Here is a 14,186-nt window from a genome sequence, read left to right on the forward strand (position 1 = left end):
TCCGCCATGAAATGTAATATTAAATTAAGACAATACATATTTCGTCAATGAATATACAGTTAACGTGACGAATATCTACATTGGACTGTAATTGTAGAATTTTAATGAAATTATAACTAAATTATTGTAACTTCTAACATTTAATTAGTGATAATCATATTGTCATTAAAAGTAAACGTTTATGAATGATAAAAAAGTCTATGAATAATAATAATAATAATAATAATAATAATAATAATAATAATAATAATAAACACCTTATATAAATAATAATTAAGTTAATTACAACACGGTCACTACACCATAGATGGTCTGTTGCAACACCGAACAAGTGTTGGCTAAAGTCATTATCGTGTTGCTAATGATGTTTAGGCAACATTTTTTGTCAAAAAAGAGAGTTGCTTTTTCGCGCGTTGCTAAAGAAGACTTAAGCAACATTTTTTCACATTTTTAGTAACATCGTTACAAGTGTTGCTAGAGGTAATTGTGGCAACACTTTTCTATCCAATGGCAACTAAAATGAAAGTGTTGCCTAAACCATATAGCAAGTAACACTATTATCGAATAAAATTGTAAGCAACACTTTTGAACTTACTTGCAACATATTTTGAAGCAACATCGTGTTTTAAATGCAACTCCTTTTATATAAAATTGCAACACTTTTTAATTTAATATTTTTTATTTCAAGCAACACTTTAGTATACAATTTGCAGCATTTTTTAAGCCTATATAACACTTTTCCATTTAACATTTTTTTTTGTTTCAAGCAACTCTTTCATATTATGTTAATGGAACACTTTTTCTTTGATAATTTAAAAGTTTTAATGTAACACCTTAATATAATAGTAACTTTTAAACTTAAATAATAGAATTACAAAATCTTTAATTGCAATTACAAATCAACAATAGGTCAATATGTTAATAATGAAATTTAAAATTCTCACATGATACAAAATACATAATAAAATAAAGCATAATAAAGTCATAATATAACCTATCCCTCAAACTCCTTAGAAAAATCTTTTGGGATAAGGACCATTTAGCAACATCATTTTCTTGTTCATTCTCACCTTGAGCAATTGCTTGGCGTTCCCGCAAAGCTAAAAATTTAGCCATTGACCCATTCCTTAATTCCTTCATAGTTAAAATTCCTATGAAAATTATGGTGTGTTTGTTGCTTTGGTATTGCTCGCCAATCTACGATATCCACGAGAACCAGAAGATGTTGCAATTCCCATGAATTCGTCTTCCAGCACACTGAAATCAGAGTAATAATAGATACATATGGTACCTATATTTCATCTCATTGCTAAAGAATAAATTCAAATCCTTATTTATTAATCAGATTTTTAAATAAAATATTAAAAAAGTGTTATAAGAATCGGAAAACTTGAAGAATGAGATTGAACATACAACCATTATCATTTGTTGCTTTGATAAAAAAAATGGTGGATAATTGAAAATTGAAGAAAGCAATAAATGAAAAATTAGGTAGTCACCAACAAAATAAGTAGAATCTTTTAGCATAATATAGAATCTCTTATATTATTAAGGGATAAAGTGTAAAAATACCCCTAACATTTATAGTCAGGAGCAATTTTACTCCTAACGTCTAAAATGATGCAATTTGACCCCTAACATTGGCAGTCAAAAACAATTTTACCCCAACGTTGTCAAGTTGGGTCAATTTGAGAAATAATTTATCAAACTGTCTTTTCGGTCATAAATCGTGTCATCTACACTTCACATATGATTCATTTTTATCACTTATTAATAATATATCATAAACATATGAAAAAATTAAAAAAATACTGTCTATTGTGAGATTTGGACAAATAAAATAAAAAAAAATTCAGCGAATTTATAAACATTAATCTCCAATTCTATTATTAAATCACGCAAAATATGAAATCTGTTTTTTTTAAAACGAACTGATATGTTATTGGTGCAGAATAAGGAACAAAATATTTGTGTTTCATAATAATGTTTGAAATTAAACCAACTTGCCAACGTTAGGGTAAAATTGCTCTTGACCGCCAACGTTAGTGGTAAAATTGCATCATTTTAGACATTAGAAGTAAAATTGCCCCTAACCATAAACCTTATGGGTATTTTTGCACCTTATCCCTGTAGTACTAATAATCATCCTTCCCACGAGCTGGATCTGAACAACTATTAAATAGTCATACTAATTAAGTTAATTAATGCCACTTGATCTCATTATGCATTTATGCTTGCTCTTTTTTGCTTTCTTCAGCAAACAAGAAGATAACAAATATTAGTTTTTGTCTATCCTTCAACTTCAAACAAATTCTCATATTTATCTTTCCATCTGCATTTAATACAACTCCAACTTTAGTATATATTGATGATAAAACAGAAGATTCGTTCAACTCTAGATCACTTGGTCTAACAGGTTCTAATAACACATAAAGAATCATTGAAACTCGTAGGTAAGACCCAAGAATAGACATATATATGTTGAAATTGAAAAGGAGAAATAGAGTTACCCATAGTGAAGGAACTGAACATTTTGTCTAAGGCATCGGAGAGTTGGCTTTGGTACATCTTGAGGTCAACCTTGGGAAGATAGGGAGCACCATCCATGCACACCTTAACAAATGTTGCACTTCCTTCCTCATTGCTGCTCTTCTGTGCCATTATCTTCTTCCTGTAAGATCTAACTGGTGGCCAACCAACTACATGTGCCCTGAAAACATGTAACAAAACAATTATAAAAAACCTATATATATTTGAACTTCCCCCCTGAATTCAGCTAAAACAATTGTTAGAAAACAAGTAGAAGTAGTAGTTATTGTTGTCCTTAGAAGGAGTAGTGTAAGTGTTGTTGTCCTTGAGCTTCAAATTAACAGTTTCAGAAAATCCCCTGAGGCTTTAGGTGTCTCCACCTGAGCAGCAACCACTTCATTCTTTCCATCACCGTCGGGTAATCCTAGACATAACCCTGTCTCCTTCAAGTTCAAATCTCGGTCACAGCTTATCACACAGCTAGCTTTTTTTCAATTTCAAATTGTTATCAAAAGAAGACAAATGACACAAGTGAATTCGCCAAAAAAATATGTAAACTTTAGGTTATATATTCAGGGAAAAACTAACCCATTAGCCAAAAAAATGTCATATAAGCTCTTGTCTTAGTTGTTCCTTTCATTAGATTGATCAGGATTAGAGCTATGCTTTCTAAATAATTGTTTTCCATTAGAGCTAGCCAAGGTCCACAAACATGGAACAGCAAAAATACCTTTGCTAAAGAGTAAATTAGTTGAATATGGAAGCAAAACGACTGCAATACCTGTATCAAAAAGTCTAACGTTCCGATTGACCGCATCTTCTTAGATCTGCACACAACAAACAGAAATGAAGTGGATCGAACAATGTTAAACTAACCCATAAATCTAAAAGAAACAGCAAATAAAATAAGAAATTACCCCTGAAGCCAGAAAATCATTGAATGTATGTCCATGATATGAATATTTAACAAGAATCCATCAAAAGAAGAAAGAAAAATATGACAGAAGTAAACGAACCTAGATCTGAAGACAATGAATGGAAATGAAGTCGATCGAGGTTCAGGAAAGGAAGGGAAATGAAAATAATGACTGAAAACCATGACTTTTTGACCAGAGAAAATAAAAATTCACTCGACATTTACAACATAACATTCATGATTGAAATTAGGTTGTTTTCTACATCTTGAATTTAGATAATATCAATAAAATAAACATACAGGTATAATGAGCCCAAACCCACACAGGTATATTCCAATTTAGATTGTTTTCTATATTCCAAATCCACACAAAACCCATATGAATCCTAGATCCACCATAGAAAAGCTACATACAGAACCCATATGATTTCTAAATCAATAAGGTAACAAAAACTAAGACTTACCTTAGGTTGAGCTTCAAGTCGAGCTTCAAGAAATAAGCGGAGCGCAAGAGAGCTTTAAGTTGAACGCTGTGAAACAAGTCGAGTTCAACAAAGGTTAGAAACGCAGAGTAAAGGAGATTTAGGGATTCGGGGTTTAGGAAATGAACGGTTTCACAAAAACAAAATGAACGATTTAGGGATTAGGTTTACCTTTGCTTAGGAATTTAGGAAATGAAGCAGTAAGGGTTTAGGAATTTTAGTGATAAAACGCATAGCGCTTTAGTTTGAGAGAGAAATTTTTTACATTATTAGGGAAACCATAATTTTAGGTCGATTTTAGAGGGAAACCAAAATTTTAGGTCCCTCCATAATTTGACAGCCATAAAAGTTTTCCCTCCTAAATCATTTTTATTTTTTATGAATTTTTTTGGCATAACACCAATTAGCTCCTCAAAGTAAAGCTTTAAAATCAATTAAGACCTTAAACTATTAAAATCATCAATGAAGTTCCTAAACTAAGCAAAAATCGCCAATTAAGTCCTCATCCTAAGAAAAAATCATCAATTGAGTCCTAATCGAAAATCAGTCCGTTCAACCATCTTACCCAAACTCAATTTAGCCAACACAAAAATTATTAAAGTCCATGTTAAATAGTCACAGTTTTTTTATTTTAGGATAGAATGCGGACTGATTGATAATTTTTACTTAGTTCAGAGACCTAATTTATGATTTTAATAATTTAAGGTCATAATTGACTTTCAAGTTATAGTTTAAAGGATCAAATGAGTAGTATGCAATTTTTTTAATTTCTAAGAGATCCAAAACCGTGTGGTTTTGCATCTATTAGAATGAAGAAAAATGATTTATATAAAAAGGGTTTCAATTTTGGCACATCTCTTGCAACACTTCGTAATTAGTGTTCCAAAATATGGCAGTTATGTAATTTTGACATGTCTTTTGCAACACTTTATAAACTGTGTTGCCAATGATCCAACAAATTCATAAAAAGTGCAACACATTCCAAGCAACACATGTAGTTTACGTTGCAACTGACCATCTATGGTGTAGTGGGTGAACCTATAGATTTATAACATAAAAAAATTTAAACATCACTACCACTCATATACAAATAAATTTAAAAATAAAAAGTTTAAGCCGTGTTGAAGCAGGTCACCAAATGATTGCAAACTCACAACAACATCTTCATCATGTTCAATCCCAAGTTCCTCCTGTGTATAAGCATATAGCTATTAAGTGCAATAGAAATACAAACTGTAATTTTAGGTCCTCCTGTGTAAAAGGCCTGCAATTTTATCAAATTTGAGGTCATCAATTTCAAATTGGTGCCTGATTTTTCATAACTAGTGGTTCAAAAAATATATCCAAATCAGCTGAACGGTGCATATGTATGAACAAAATGTAGGATCCACTATGAAATGCCTTATTGCAGTTGCTATTTCAGTTCCACTCCTAGGTAGATCTTCATCTACATTGAAATATTAAAGTCAACAAAAAATACACTAACGTATTCCTAACATATGCATATATTAAATAACATTACCAACTCAAAGATGTTAAGCATAACAAATTCCACACACCATTTGCTGGCCACTATTGTGCAAAATTAAGGGCTTTGGCAGTTCAATTTTCGAGATTTTCAAAGACTGTTCTGAAATGGACAATTCAATATTCTAAATGCACACATTAAAAAAAGTTACTTTGGAACATTAATTATTACTTAAAACAAGGACAGAGACCCCCACACACTACAAGAAAATTGATTTTTGGCAACGAAGAATGTTGTTGCGAAAAATATTTTTAGCAACAACAACACATATTTCGCAACGACTTTCAGTTGTGGAGATACATTCCGTTACTAAAGGTATCTGCAACGACATCCCGTTGTTGCAAAAAATATATATTTGGCAACAACACATTCTGTTACAAAATCTTTGTTGTTGCGAAACATGGAATGCATGTTAGTGAGAGCAAGTTTCATACTATCTACAGAAGTATGTCACTAGGAGCAGTGACATTAATTTCTTGCATTTAACCATCATATCTAACAATGCTTTCATACTCTACCATTGTTCCAGGCAAGAGGTGTATAATACCATCAAATTTCAAATACTAATAGTGAACATATAACTCCATCCCCTATTATCTGGTCTTATAAACCCAAAGCCTATTTGATTGTCATACCATTTTATTCTTCATGTGAGTCTCTGATTCTTATTAACGCTTCTGACTCAGACTTGTTGAAACCTGAATACCAGAAATAAACAGAGAACTAATGGATATCTCAACTTCTGTCAAATGAGGAAGCATAATTTTTCGTTGACATATTAATTTAAGAATGTGCAAGTGTTTGGATTACTAAATACGAATTCTACTTACTTTCTTTGGAGGACGATACTCTCAGTAATATCTCTAAGAATTAATATCGATAAGGAAAATAAAAATTGGATAGTTAAATGCTTCAATACCAGCCATACACACAAACTAGCAGTATTGAGCGAAAAAATATTTCTGAGGTCTCACAGAAAAATAGATGATCCTACTAAGGAGCAAGCATTTTCAATGAAGAGAGCTGGAATTAATACATTTCAATGTTACAATTACTTTGTAGAAGTAAATGGTAATTGGAAAGATTTAGGATTCCTGAAAAAAGACCTGTACAGGGCAATTGCAAAAGATAATTCAAATTTGGATGATACCGACACAAATAGAGCGATGTGTTTACTTGAATCGAAAAAGAGAGCAGATGATAAGTTTTTCTACAAGTATGAGGTAGATGAGGATAGACGACTAAGAAATTTATTCAGGTCTGATGGGAGTTGCCAAATTGATTACAAATTGTTTGGCGATTGTTTGTCTTTTGATGCTACTTACAAGACTAACAGGTATGTTTTCATAATCCCCTTCTTAGTTACAATAAAATCTAATAAGTTTTTACTATTGGATCTCTTCTTTGTATCTGATTCATAATACTCCTTACAGGTACGGAAAACCATTGGTTATTCTACTTGGATCAAACAATCATGACAAGACATGTGTGTTTGGATCTGCACTCCTCCAAGATGAGACAGCAGAAAATTATGTTTGGCTATTGGAAACATTTTTAGGGTGTATGGATGGCAAGATGCCGAAAACAGTGCTAACGGACGGTTGCAGATCAATGAGTAAAGCACTAGAAGCTATAATGCTGGGAATTCCACGTCGTATTTGCTCGTGGCACATATTGAAAAATGCAGTTGCACATATTAAAGCCCCAGGTTTCAATACAGAATTTAGAAAGTTTATTTTCAGGTAAAAAATTATATTTATGGTTTTAAGTTTACGATCCCTTTGATACTAATTTCATTACCAATTTCAATACTGATTACGCCGTTTATATTTTTTTGTAACACACCAGATACTACGAAGAGGCCGAATGGGAGATTAAATGGAATGAGATGGTAGAAGAATACAATTTGGAAGCCAATGCATGGATAGAGGCACATTATACAACTAGAAACCAGTGGGCAGACACTTTTCTTCGTGGTCATTATTTTGGCGGTGCAAAAGCTACGGGCCGATGCGAGTCAATGAATTCTTTGTTGAAAAAAGACTTGGATAACAGAGAATCGTTGTGGAAGTTTTTCAAACACTTTGAGTTTTCTCTGTCAATGTTACACTTCAACGAGATGGAAGAGCACTATAGAACCAATATGAACGAAACATTGCCCAACCAAACTTCGATGCCAAGTGAGGAGGATGATATTTCTTCAATTTTCAAGAGGGAAATTTATAAAAGGATAAAGCGGGAGATGCAACACTTAAAAAAATATATTACCATCATAGACCGTGAGGAGAATCAAGCTGTTTGTAAGGTAAAACCATTCGGGGGTAAAGTGGCAAAGCGCACGGTTACGATTTTCGATGATCGAGCAACAATTCAATGCGATTGCTATTCATTTGAGACGAAAGGAATTCCATGCAGACATATTTTTGCATCTATGAAGAGTTTGGAGATACTGAATTTCCCTGATTGTTTGGTGAATCGTCGTTGGCTGAAAGATGCTAAACATTTTGATTATTTAACCAACCATGAGGAAAGAAAGTACCCTCATCCAGAATCAGCTAGAAATTTGAGGTACGGATCACTTTCAAAGAATTGTGGTATAACTTCATACCTTGCTTCAAAATCAGACAAATCTTTTCAAAGGGCTATGCAAGTTATATCTGAATTGAATATGGAATTGTCCAAATACCCCGCAGAGGACGAGACCCAACATCGTCAAAATGCTGAAGGAACGTTTCATGATCCTGTTTTGGACTCCACTGTTAGCAAACAAAGGGGTCGACCTACCATGGCTAGTACGCTGAAATCAAAGCAGGCTGCTTCTTCATCAAAACCCCAAAACAAAGGCCGGACCAAAAGAAAAAGAAATACTCCTAACCATTGTAAAACGTGTCGTCGGACTGGTCATGATTCAAGGAATTGTCATAAATTTAAGGATGACGATTTGGAAGAGAACTCTGATAGCAATATTGATTAGTTCATCGAATGTCAATCTTTACTTGTTGTACCTTTTCATTGCTCATTTAATATTAGCTACAATATAATTTAGCAATGTTATATCTCATGGTTGTTATTTTTTTAGTAACTTAAAAAAACAATACAAAAAAAAAGGATATCTTTCATTTAATTAAACAATTTGCAACTCATACTCAAATCAGAAAGAATTGTGAACAATTGAGTGAGACATATTACATAAAGAGATTATATCATTAAAATAGTATAGATTTTATTAATAGTTATACGATTCTGATATATATTGCATAAGAAGACATCTTCTTCATACTTATGTTTTAAATTTCTGCAAAATATGTGTACGTCTTCTTGATCATATTTCTCGTTACAATTTGTTGCAGTTTTCATAATTGAAGCATCAACACCTTTATATACCCATAGTTTTATCACTTCCATATAGACATCTTCTTGATCATAACTCCAATCCCAAATTTCCAATTCTAATTGTATATCCCAAATCAGAAATTAACCGAATACATAATTATATAAATCAACTTAAATCCATAAGCTTATCTTCAACTTCATGAACTTGAATGAAGTTACTAATAAAAATGGTGGTCGAAATCAGAAATCAAAATCGATTTATGAATCAAATGAAATCGAAATACCTTCCATGTATTATATTTCGAATCAGAGGTGTTAACGATATATATTTCGAATCAGCTAGAAAAAAATTCACAAGAATGATATGTATTTATTATAACGATATGGATCTCGAATCAATCAGAAAAATTAACATAAAAAAACCGTAAAGAAAGATATGGATTTAGTATCCATGAGTAAGATTAATAAACAAATTAGTATAGAACCAGACACCAGAGGTATACCGATGGTGAAGAAGAAGAATTTAATGTGGTGAGAGAAACCTTTTTTTAAAAAAACGTAATGGTATTTATCATGGAGAGAGAAATATGTATTTAGGTAACTTGGTAACCTGCTATAGCAGGTCACCTATTGGTTCACCATGGGTGGAGACTCACCATTGGGAACTCCTCCATATATATATATATATATATATATATATATATATATATATATTGTGCTTATCTAGTATAATTGACATTTGTATAATTTATTTTTTTACTCCCTACATATGCAACTTCCAATTTCAGGTATATTGACAGGGCAGAGACCTCGTGACAGAAGCGTGCACTCGAAGCATTTCGGTTGGATCCTGCACAGCGGGGAGGTAGATACACGTTTTCTGACAGAAGGGTGGAGGCAATGTTCTTGGGTATGTCAATGCCTATCCCATTTTCACCCATTTTCAGCCACTTTCACTTGTTCTAACTTTTGTGTGTCTATTTTATCATTTGCAGGATCATACCCCGGACTCTGATGAGGAAAGAGGTGCAAAATCTCAATCAGTCTTGAGTTGAGTACATTTTGAGTTGACTCCCAATTCATCATTATCATTGCTTTCTTTTGTTCTAAATATATATAATTATACTTGGTTCAGGCAGATATGGAACCTTTGAGGAATTACTAGAAGTCATTACTAGAATGGAATGGAACTTGTATCGCTTCACTTTTGTTGTAGGTTGATGAACCGCCAAAATTTGGAGAGTATTTGGAATGGAATGGAATGGAACTTGTATTTTTTTCCCTTGCAGGTTCTGCACTTGCTTTGAAGATATTTGGAGAGTATGTCCATGGGCTCTCAGTAGAGGAAACATTTTTATATTGGCAGATTTACTTTCTAGTGAACTAGTTTTGATAATTGTTGTAGCGGTTATATAATTTGACAATTTTGGATATATTGTATGAGAAATGAATATTGACTCCATTACATAATATATGAAAGTATATTCTTAATCTTTGGATGAAAAATTTAGTTGATTTGATTCATTAAGCAATTATATATTTAATTATAAAAAGTATTGAAATATTTATATAAAATAAAAATAATTAAAAAAATGGTACGAAGGAGCTTTAAAAAGTCTCTAGCTGCAAACCGTCGGTAAAACGTTGTAAAATCGTCGGTAAAAAAATTCAAAACTGTCAAAAATCGTCAGAAAATCGTCGCAAAATCGCCACAAAACCGTCCAACCAAACCGTTCCTACAAAAACTTGCCCCAACGCCTCATAAAAACCGTCGCTAGAGTAGCAATGCCCGTTGTAGCAGCATTTCTGCGACGGTTTTGAAAATCGTCTCTAGAGTCTATAGCGACTGAAAAAACCGTCGCTACAGAAGCTAATTTCCGTCGGTAAAGGCTCTGTTTTTTTGTAGTGAGAATCGGTAAAATTACTCATATACCTCTTGACTTTGATTTTCTTTTGTTCATGGTTTGTTTCAACTTTTCTTTTGTTTAGGCGTTTTTAAGTTGTTTATAGTAAATAATATTCTATGCCATACAATCAATTCGTGAAACATAAAATAATTCTAGCTGACTTTTGTAGTGCTTAAAAAATAATTTTGATTATCTTACTTTCACATATCCAAAATTGTGGAGTCCTACTTGAAGAAAAGCATGCACTTTAATAATTGAAATGAAATGAAATGAAATGGTCCCTTTCTTCCTCTGTCCTTTTGTTTCTTTTTATTATACAAAAATATTAATACTACATTATCTCTATCAATCCACCTCTTCAAATCCTAACTCACTAATTTCTGTTGTAATATACTAATAATTATATTATTATAATTGAGACCTTAGATACATAGAAAATTATAAATGTACCCGTGATAAATCTCCAGGGCCCGATGGCTTTAACCTGTTTTTTTTTCAACAATTTTGGCAATCCATTGGGGATGATCTCTTTACTAGCTATAATGATTGGTTAGTCTATGGTGTTTTTCCCGCGCATCTCTATGATATGAATTTCGTTCTCATCCCGAAAGTGGATTCCTCGGAGTCTATGAGAGACCTCAGTCTTATTTCCTTGTGTAATGTTATCTAGAAAATTCTAATAAATACTAACAGGTTAAAAGGTATTCTGCTAGATATTATCTCTCCACATCAGTTAACGTTTGTCCCAAGACGTTCGATCTCTCTGATAATGTTACTGTTGCGTTTGAGTTTATTCACTCTATGAGACGAAAGGGGAAAGGGAAGCAATGGGATGTTGCATTCAAGATTGATATTAGTAAAGCATACTATCGTATTAAATGGTCACATCTGAGCAGTGTGATGTCTCGGTTAGGCTTCCATCAGAGATTCATAGACCAAATTACGTTATGTATGACCTTAGTCCCTTATCACTTTATACTGAACAATGAGGAAGTGAGCCCTATCACTCATAACCATACTCAGGCAAGGCGATCCACTTTCCCTGTATCTTTTTTTATCATTTGTGATGAAGGACTTTTAGCGTTACTACAATAAGCTGAGACTAATAGCTCCATCCACGGATGCAAGGCTAGCATGTATGCACCTTGGGTCTCACACTTCCTATTTGCTGATGACAGTTTTTTCTTCCTTAAGTCCATAAGGATTGAGTGCAGGGCTATGTGATATCTCTTGCATAAATATGAGCAACTCTCGAGGCAGTAAGTGGATTTGCAGAAATCTAGGATCTTCTTTAGTACCATTGTCAGTAAGGCGGTCCAGGCAGAATAAAAACAATATTGGGCGTATAGGCTCCCTTGAATACATATCATTATCTGGGCCTCTCTTCTCTAATTGGTCGAAGGAAACGAATCGTATTTAGTTATATGTGGGATAGATTATGGAGGAGGCTCTGTACGTGGCATGGGAAATTTTTATCACAGGCGAGTCGGGAGGTGCTACTTAAAACTGTGGCTCACGCTATTCCAGTACATTGTATGAGCATTTTCCTTCTTCCTGTTTCACTTTATGATGAACTCCAGAAAATGATGAACGCATTCTGGTGGAACTCTACGGGTGTTAAGAAGCGTATTCACTAGGCATTTTGGTGTCATGTATGTTTAAGGAAAGTGGAGGTTTGGTTTCCGTCACCTCGAATCTGTCAATCTGGCGCTTCTTGGTAAGCAAACGTGGAGTTTAGTTTCCAACCCTAATGCTCTTGCTAATAGAATGATCAAAGTTATTCCATGACGGGACATTTTGGATGGCTAAGTTGGGTTACAACCCGAGCCTAGTATGGCAAAGTATTTTGGAAGCTAGATTGATGGATGTCAATGGAGAGTTGGATTAGTGTATATGGGATGCCCCAACGGACCTAGTTTCAAACCCCGGACAGAGACATTGAGTGGTCTCGGGAACCTAAAGGTTGCTGATCTCAGAAATGTTGCTGGCATAGAATGGGATGTGAAGCTAATGGAATCCATGTTCATTAGTGAGGTCGTCTCTGATATGCTGGCAATCCCTGCTTGTAATAATGAAGACATTGATATGCTAATCTGGCACTACGACCGTGAGGGCAAATACACTATCAGATCTGTTTACCGTTTAGCATTTAAACAGACATTCCACGATACTATAGAAGAGCCCGCTGGTGGCTGGACAACAATCTGGAATCTCCATATTCCATCGAAGGTCCGTGTGTTTCTATACAAAATCTGTAACGAATTTCTTCCTAACCGAGAACGGTTCGTCCTAAAGGGTATCCTGGCCGGCAGCATTTTGTGCATTCTGTTTAGACGAAGGAGAGCATAGTGTTCATCTTTTTATGGACTGCTGTTACGCCTCAGATTGTTGGTAAGTTGAAATTGAATATTGATGTATTTCTGGATACAGTGAACTCAAGGGTGGGTTTTGGATTCGTTTTCAGGGATGATGAAGGTCAAGTGGTGACGTGTTGGGCATGGGCTTTCTCTGGTGTTTGGCCGGTTCTCATGGCTGAAGCAATGTGTCCGAAAGAGGCTTTACGGTGGCTTAAGGATGAAAATATACGACATGTCCATATGGAAACTGACGCGAACGGCCTAGTTGATCTCTTTTGTGGTATGAGCGAGGATTTGTCTGAATTGGGACAAGTGTTGGTTACTTGCACGGGGCTTGCCCTTTCCTATCGTGTCATTTCTCTTTCTCATGTTAGTCACGCTTAAAGCAACTTTTGTTTGGCCTAATCCGTTTGTATGATATCCAGCTCCTCAATTTGTGAGATCAGTGGATATTTCTGATGTACCTATTTTTTCATTTTGATATATCATCCTGTTTGCCTTAAAAATTATAAGAGTGTAAATATTTTAAAAATGTAGTATATATTTATGTATGCGGGAGATAAACCTAATTGTTAGCAATATACAATTCTATAGAAAGATAAAAAAGAAATATAAGAATTAATCTAATATCAATAATTCAAATTAAATGAAACGAAAAGATATGCAAAATAATTTTAATTTTAGGGTGAACAAAAAATAGTAGAATGAAAAACTGAACCATCAACTAGACAATTTTTTAAAATAAAATTTGTCCACGGCTGATTAGCATCAAAAGGAGTTGACTAAATTAATTTTTTTTTTTTAGAAAATACTTGTGATTTCATTAAATGAAAATATAAGAACAAGTACAACAAGTAAAATGTAAAAACCTTACACGATTACACGCTAAAACAAAAACAACATCCACAAAGGGATAAAAATGAGACTAAATTAAACTTAAACCAATCCAATTGTTTGCATAAAACTGAGTTAGACGCTAGAACACATTTAATTGAATCAATTTTACTGGATTTCAACTCATTTATACTAGTTGAAAAAATATATGCTAAAAATCTAGCTCACATGAAATAAGAGTAATATTAATTTAGAATAAAAAAATCAACTTTATTATTCGGTAAACATTAAAGAAATATA

At 33.5% G+C, this 14,186-nt stretch overlaps 1 long non-coding RNA gene across 2 annotated transcripts; it reads right to left on the bottom strand.

Moving 5' to 3' along the window:
- Positions 1 to 914: 914 nt before the first annotated feature.
- On the bottom strand, positions 915 to 4,228 carry LOC136209408 (uncharacterized). Of its 2 annotated transcripts, XR_010677526.1 has the most exons (5): positions 4,099 to 4,228; positions 3,910 to 3,975; positions 3,311 to 3,356; positions 2,511 to 2,710; positions 915 to 1,257 (listed from the first exon to the last, which is right to left on the bottom strand). It is a non-coding gene; the product is annotated as an uncharacterized lncRNA (long non-coding RNA). The 2 variants fall into 2 exon arrangements; XR_010677525.1 differs by having other exon boundaries at positions 3,910 to 4,219.
- Between the last annotated feature and the right edge of the window lie 9,958 nt (positions 4,229 to 14,186).

The sequence above is a fragment of the Euphorbia lathyris genome, chromosome 10 (genome assembly GCF_963576675.1).
Source record: "Euphorbia lathyris chromosome 10, ddEupLath1.1, whole genome shotgun sequence".
NCBI lineage: Eukaryota > Viridiplantae > Streptophyta > Magnoliopsida > Malpighiales > Euphorbiaceae > Euphorbia > Euphorbia lathyris.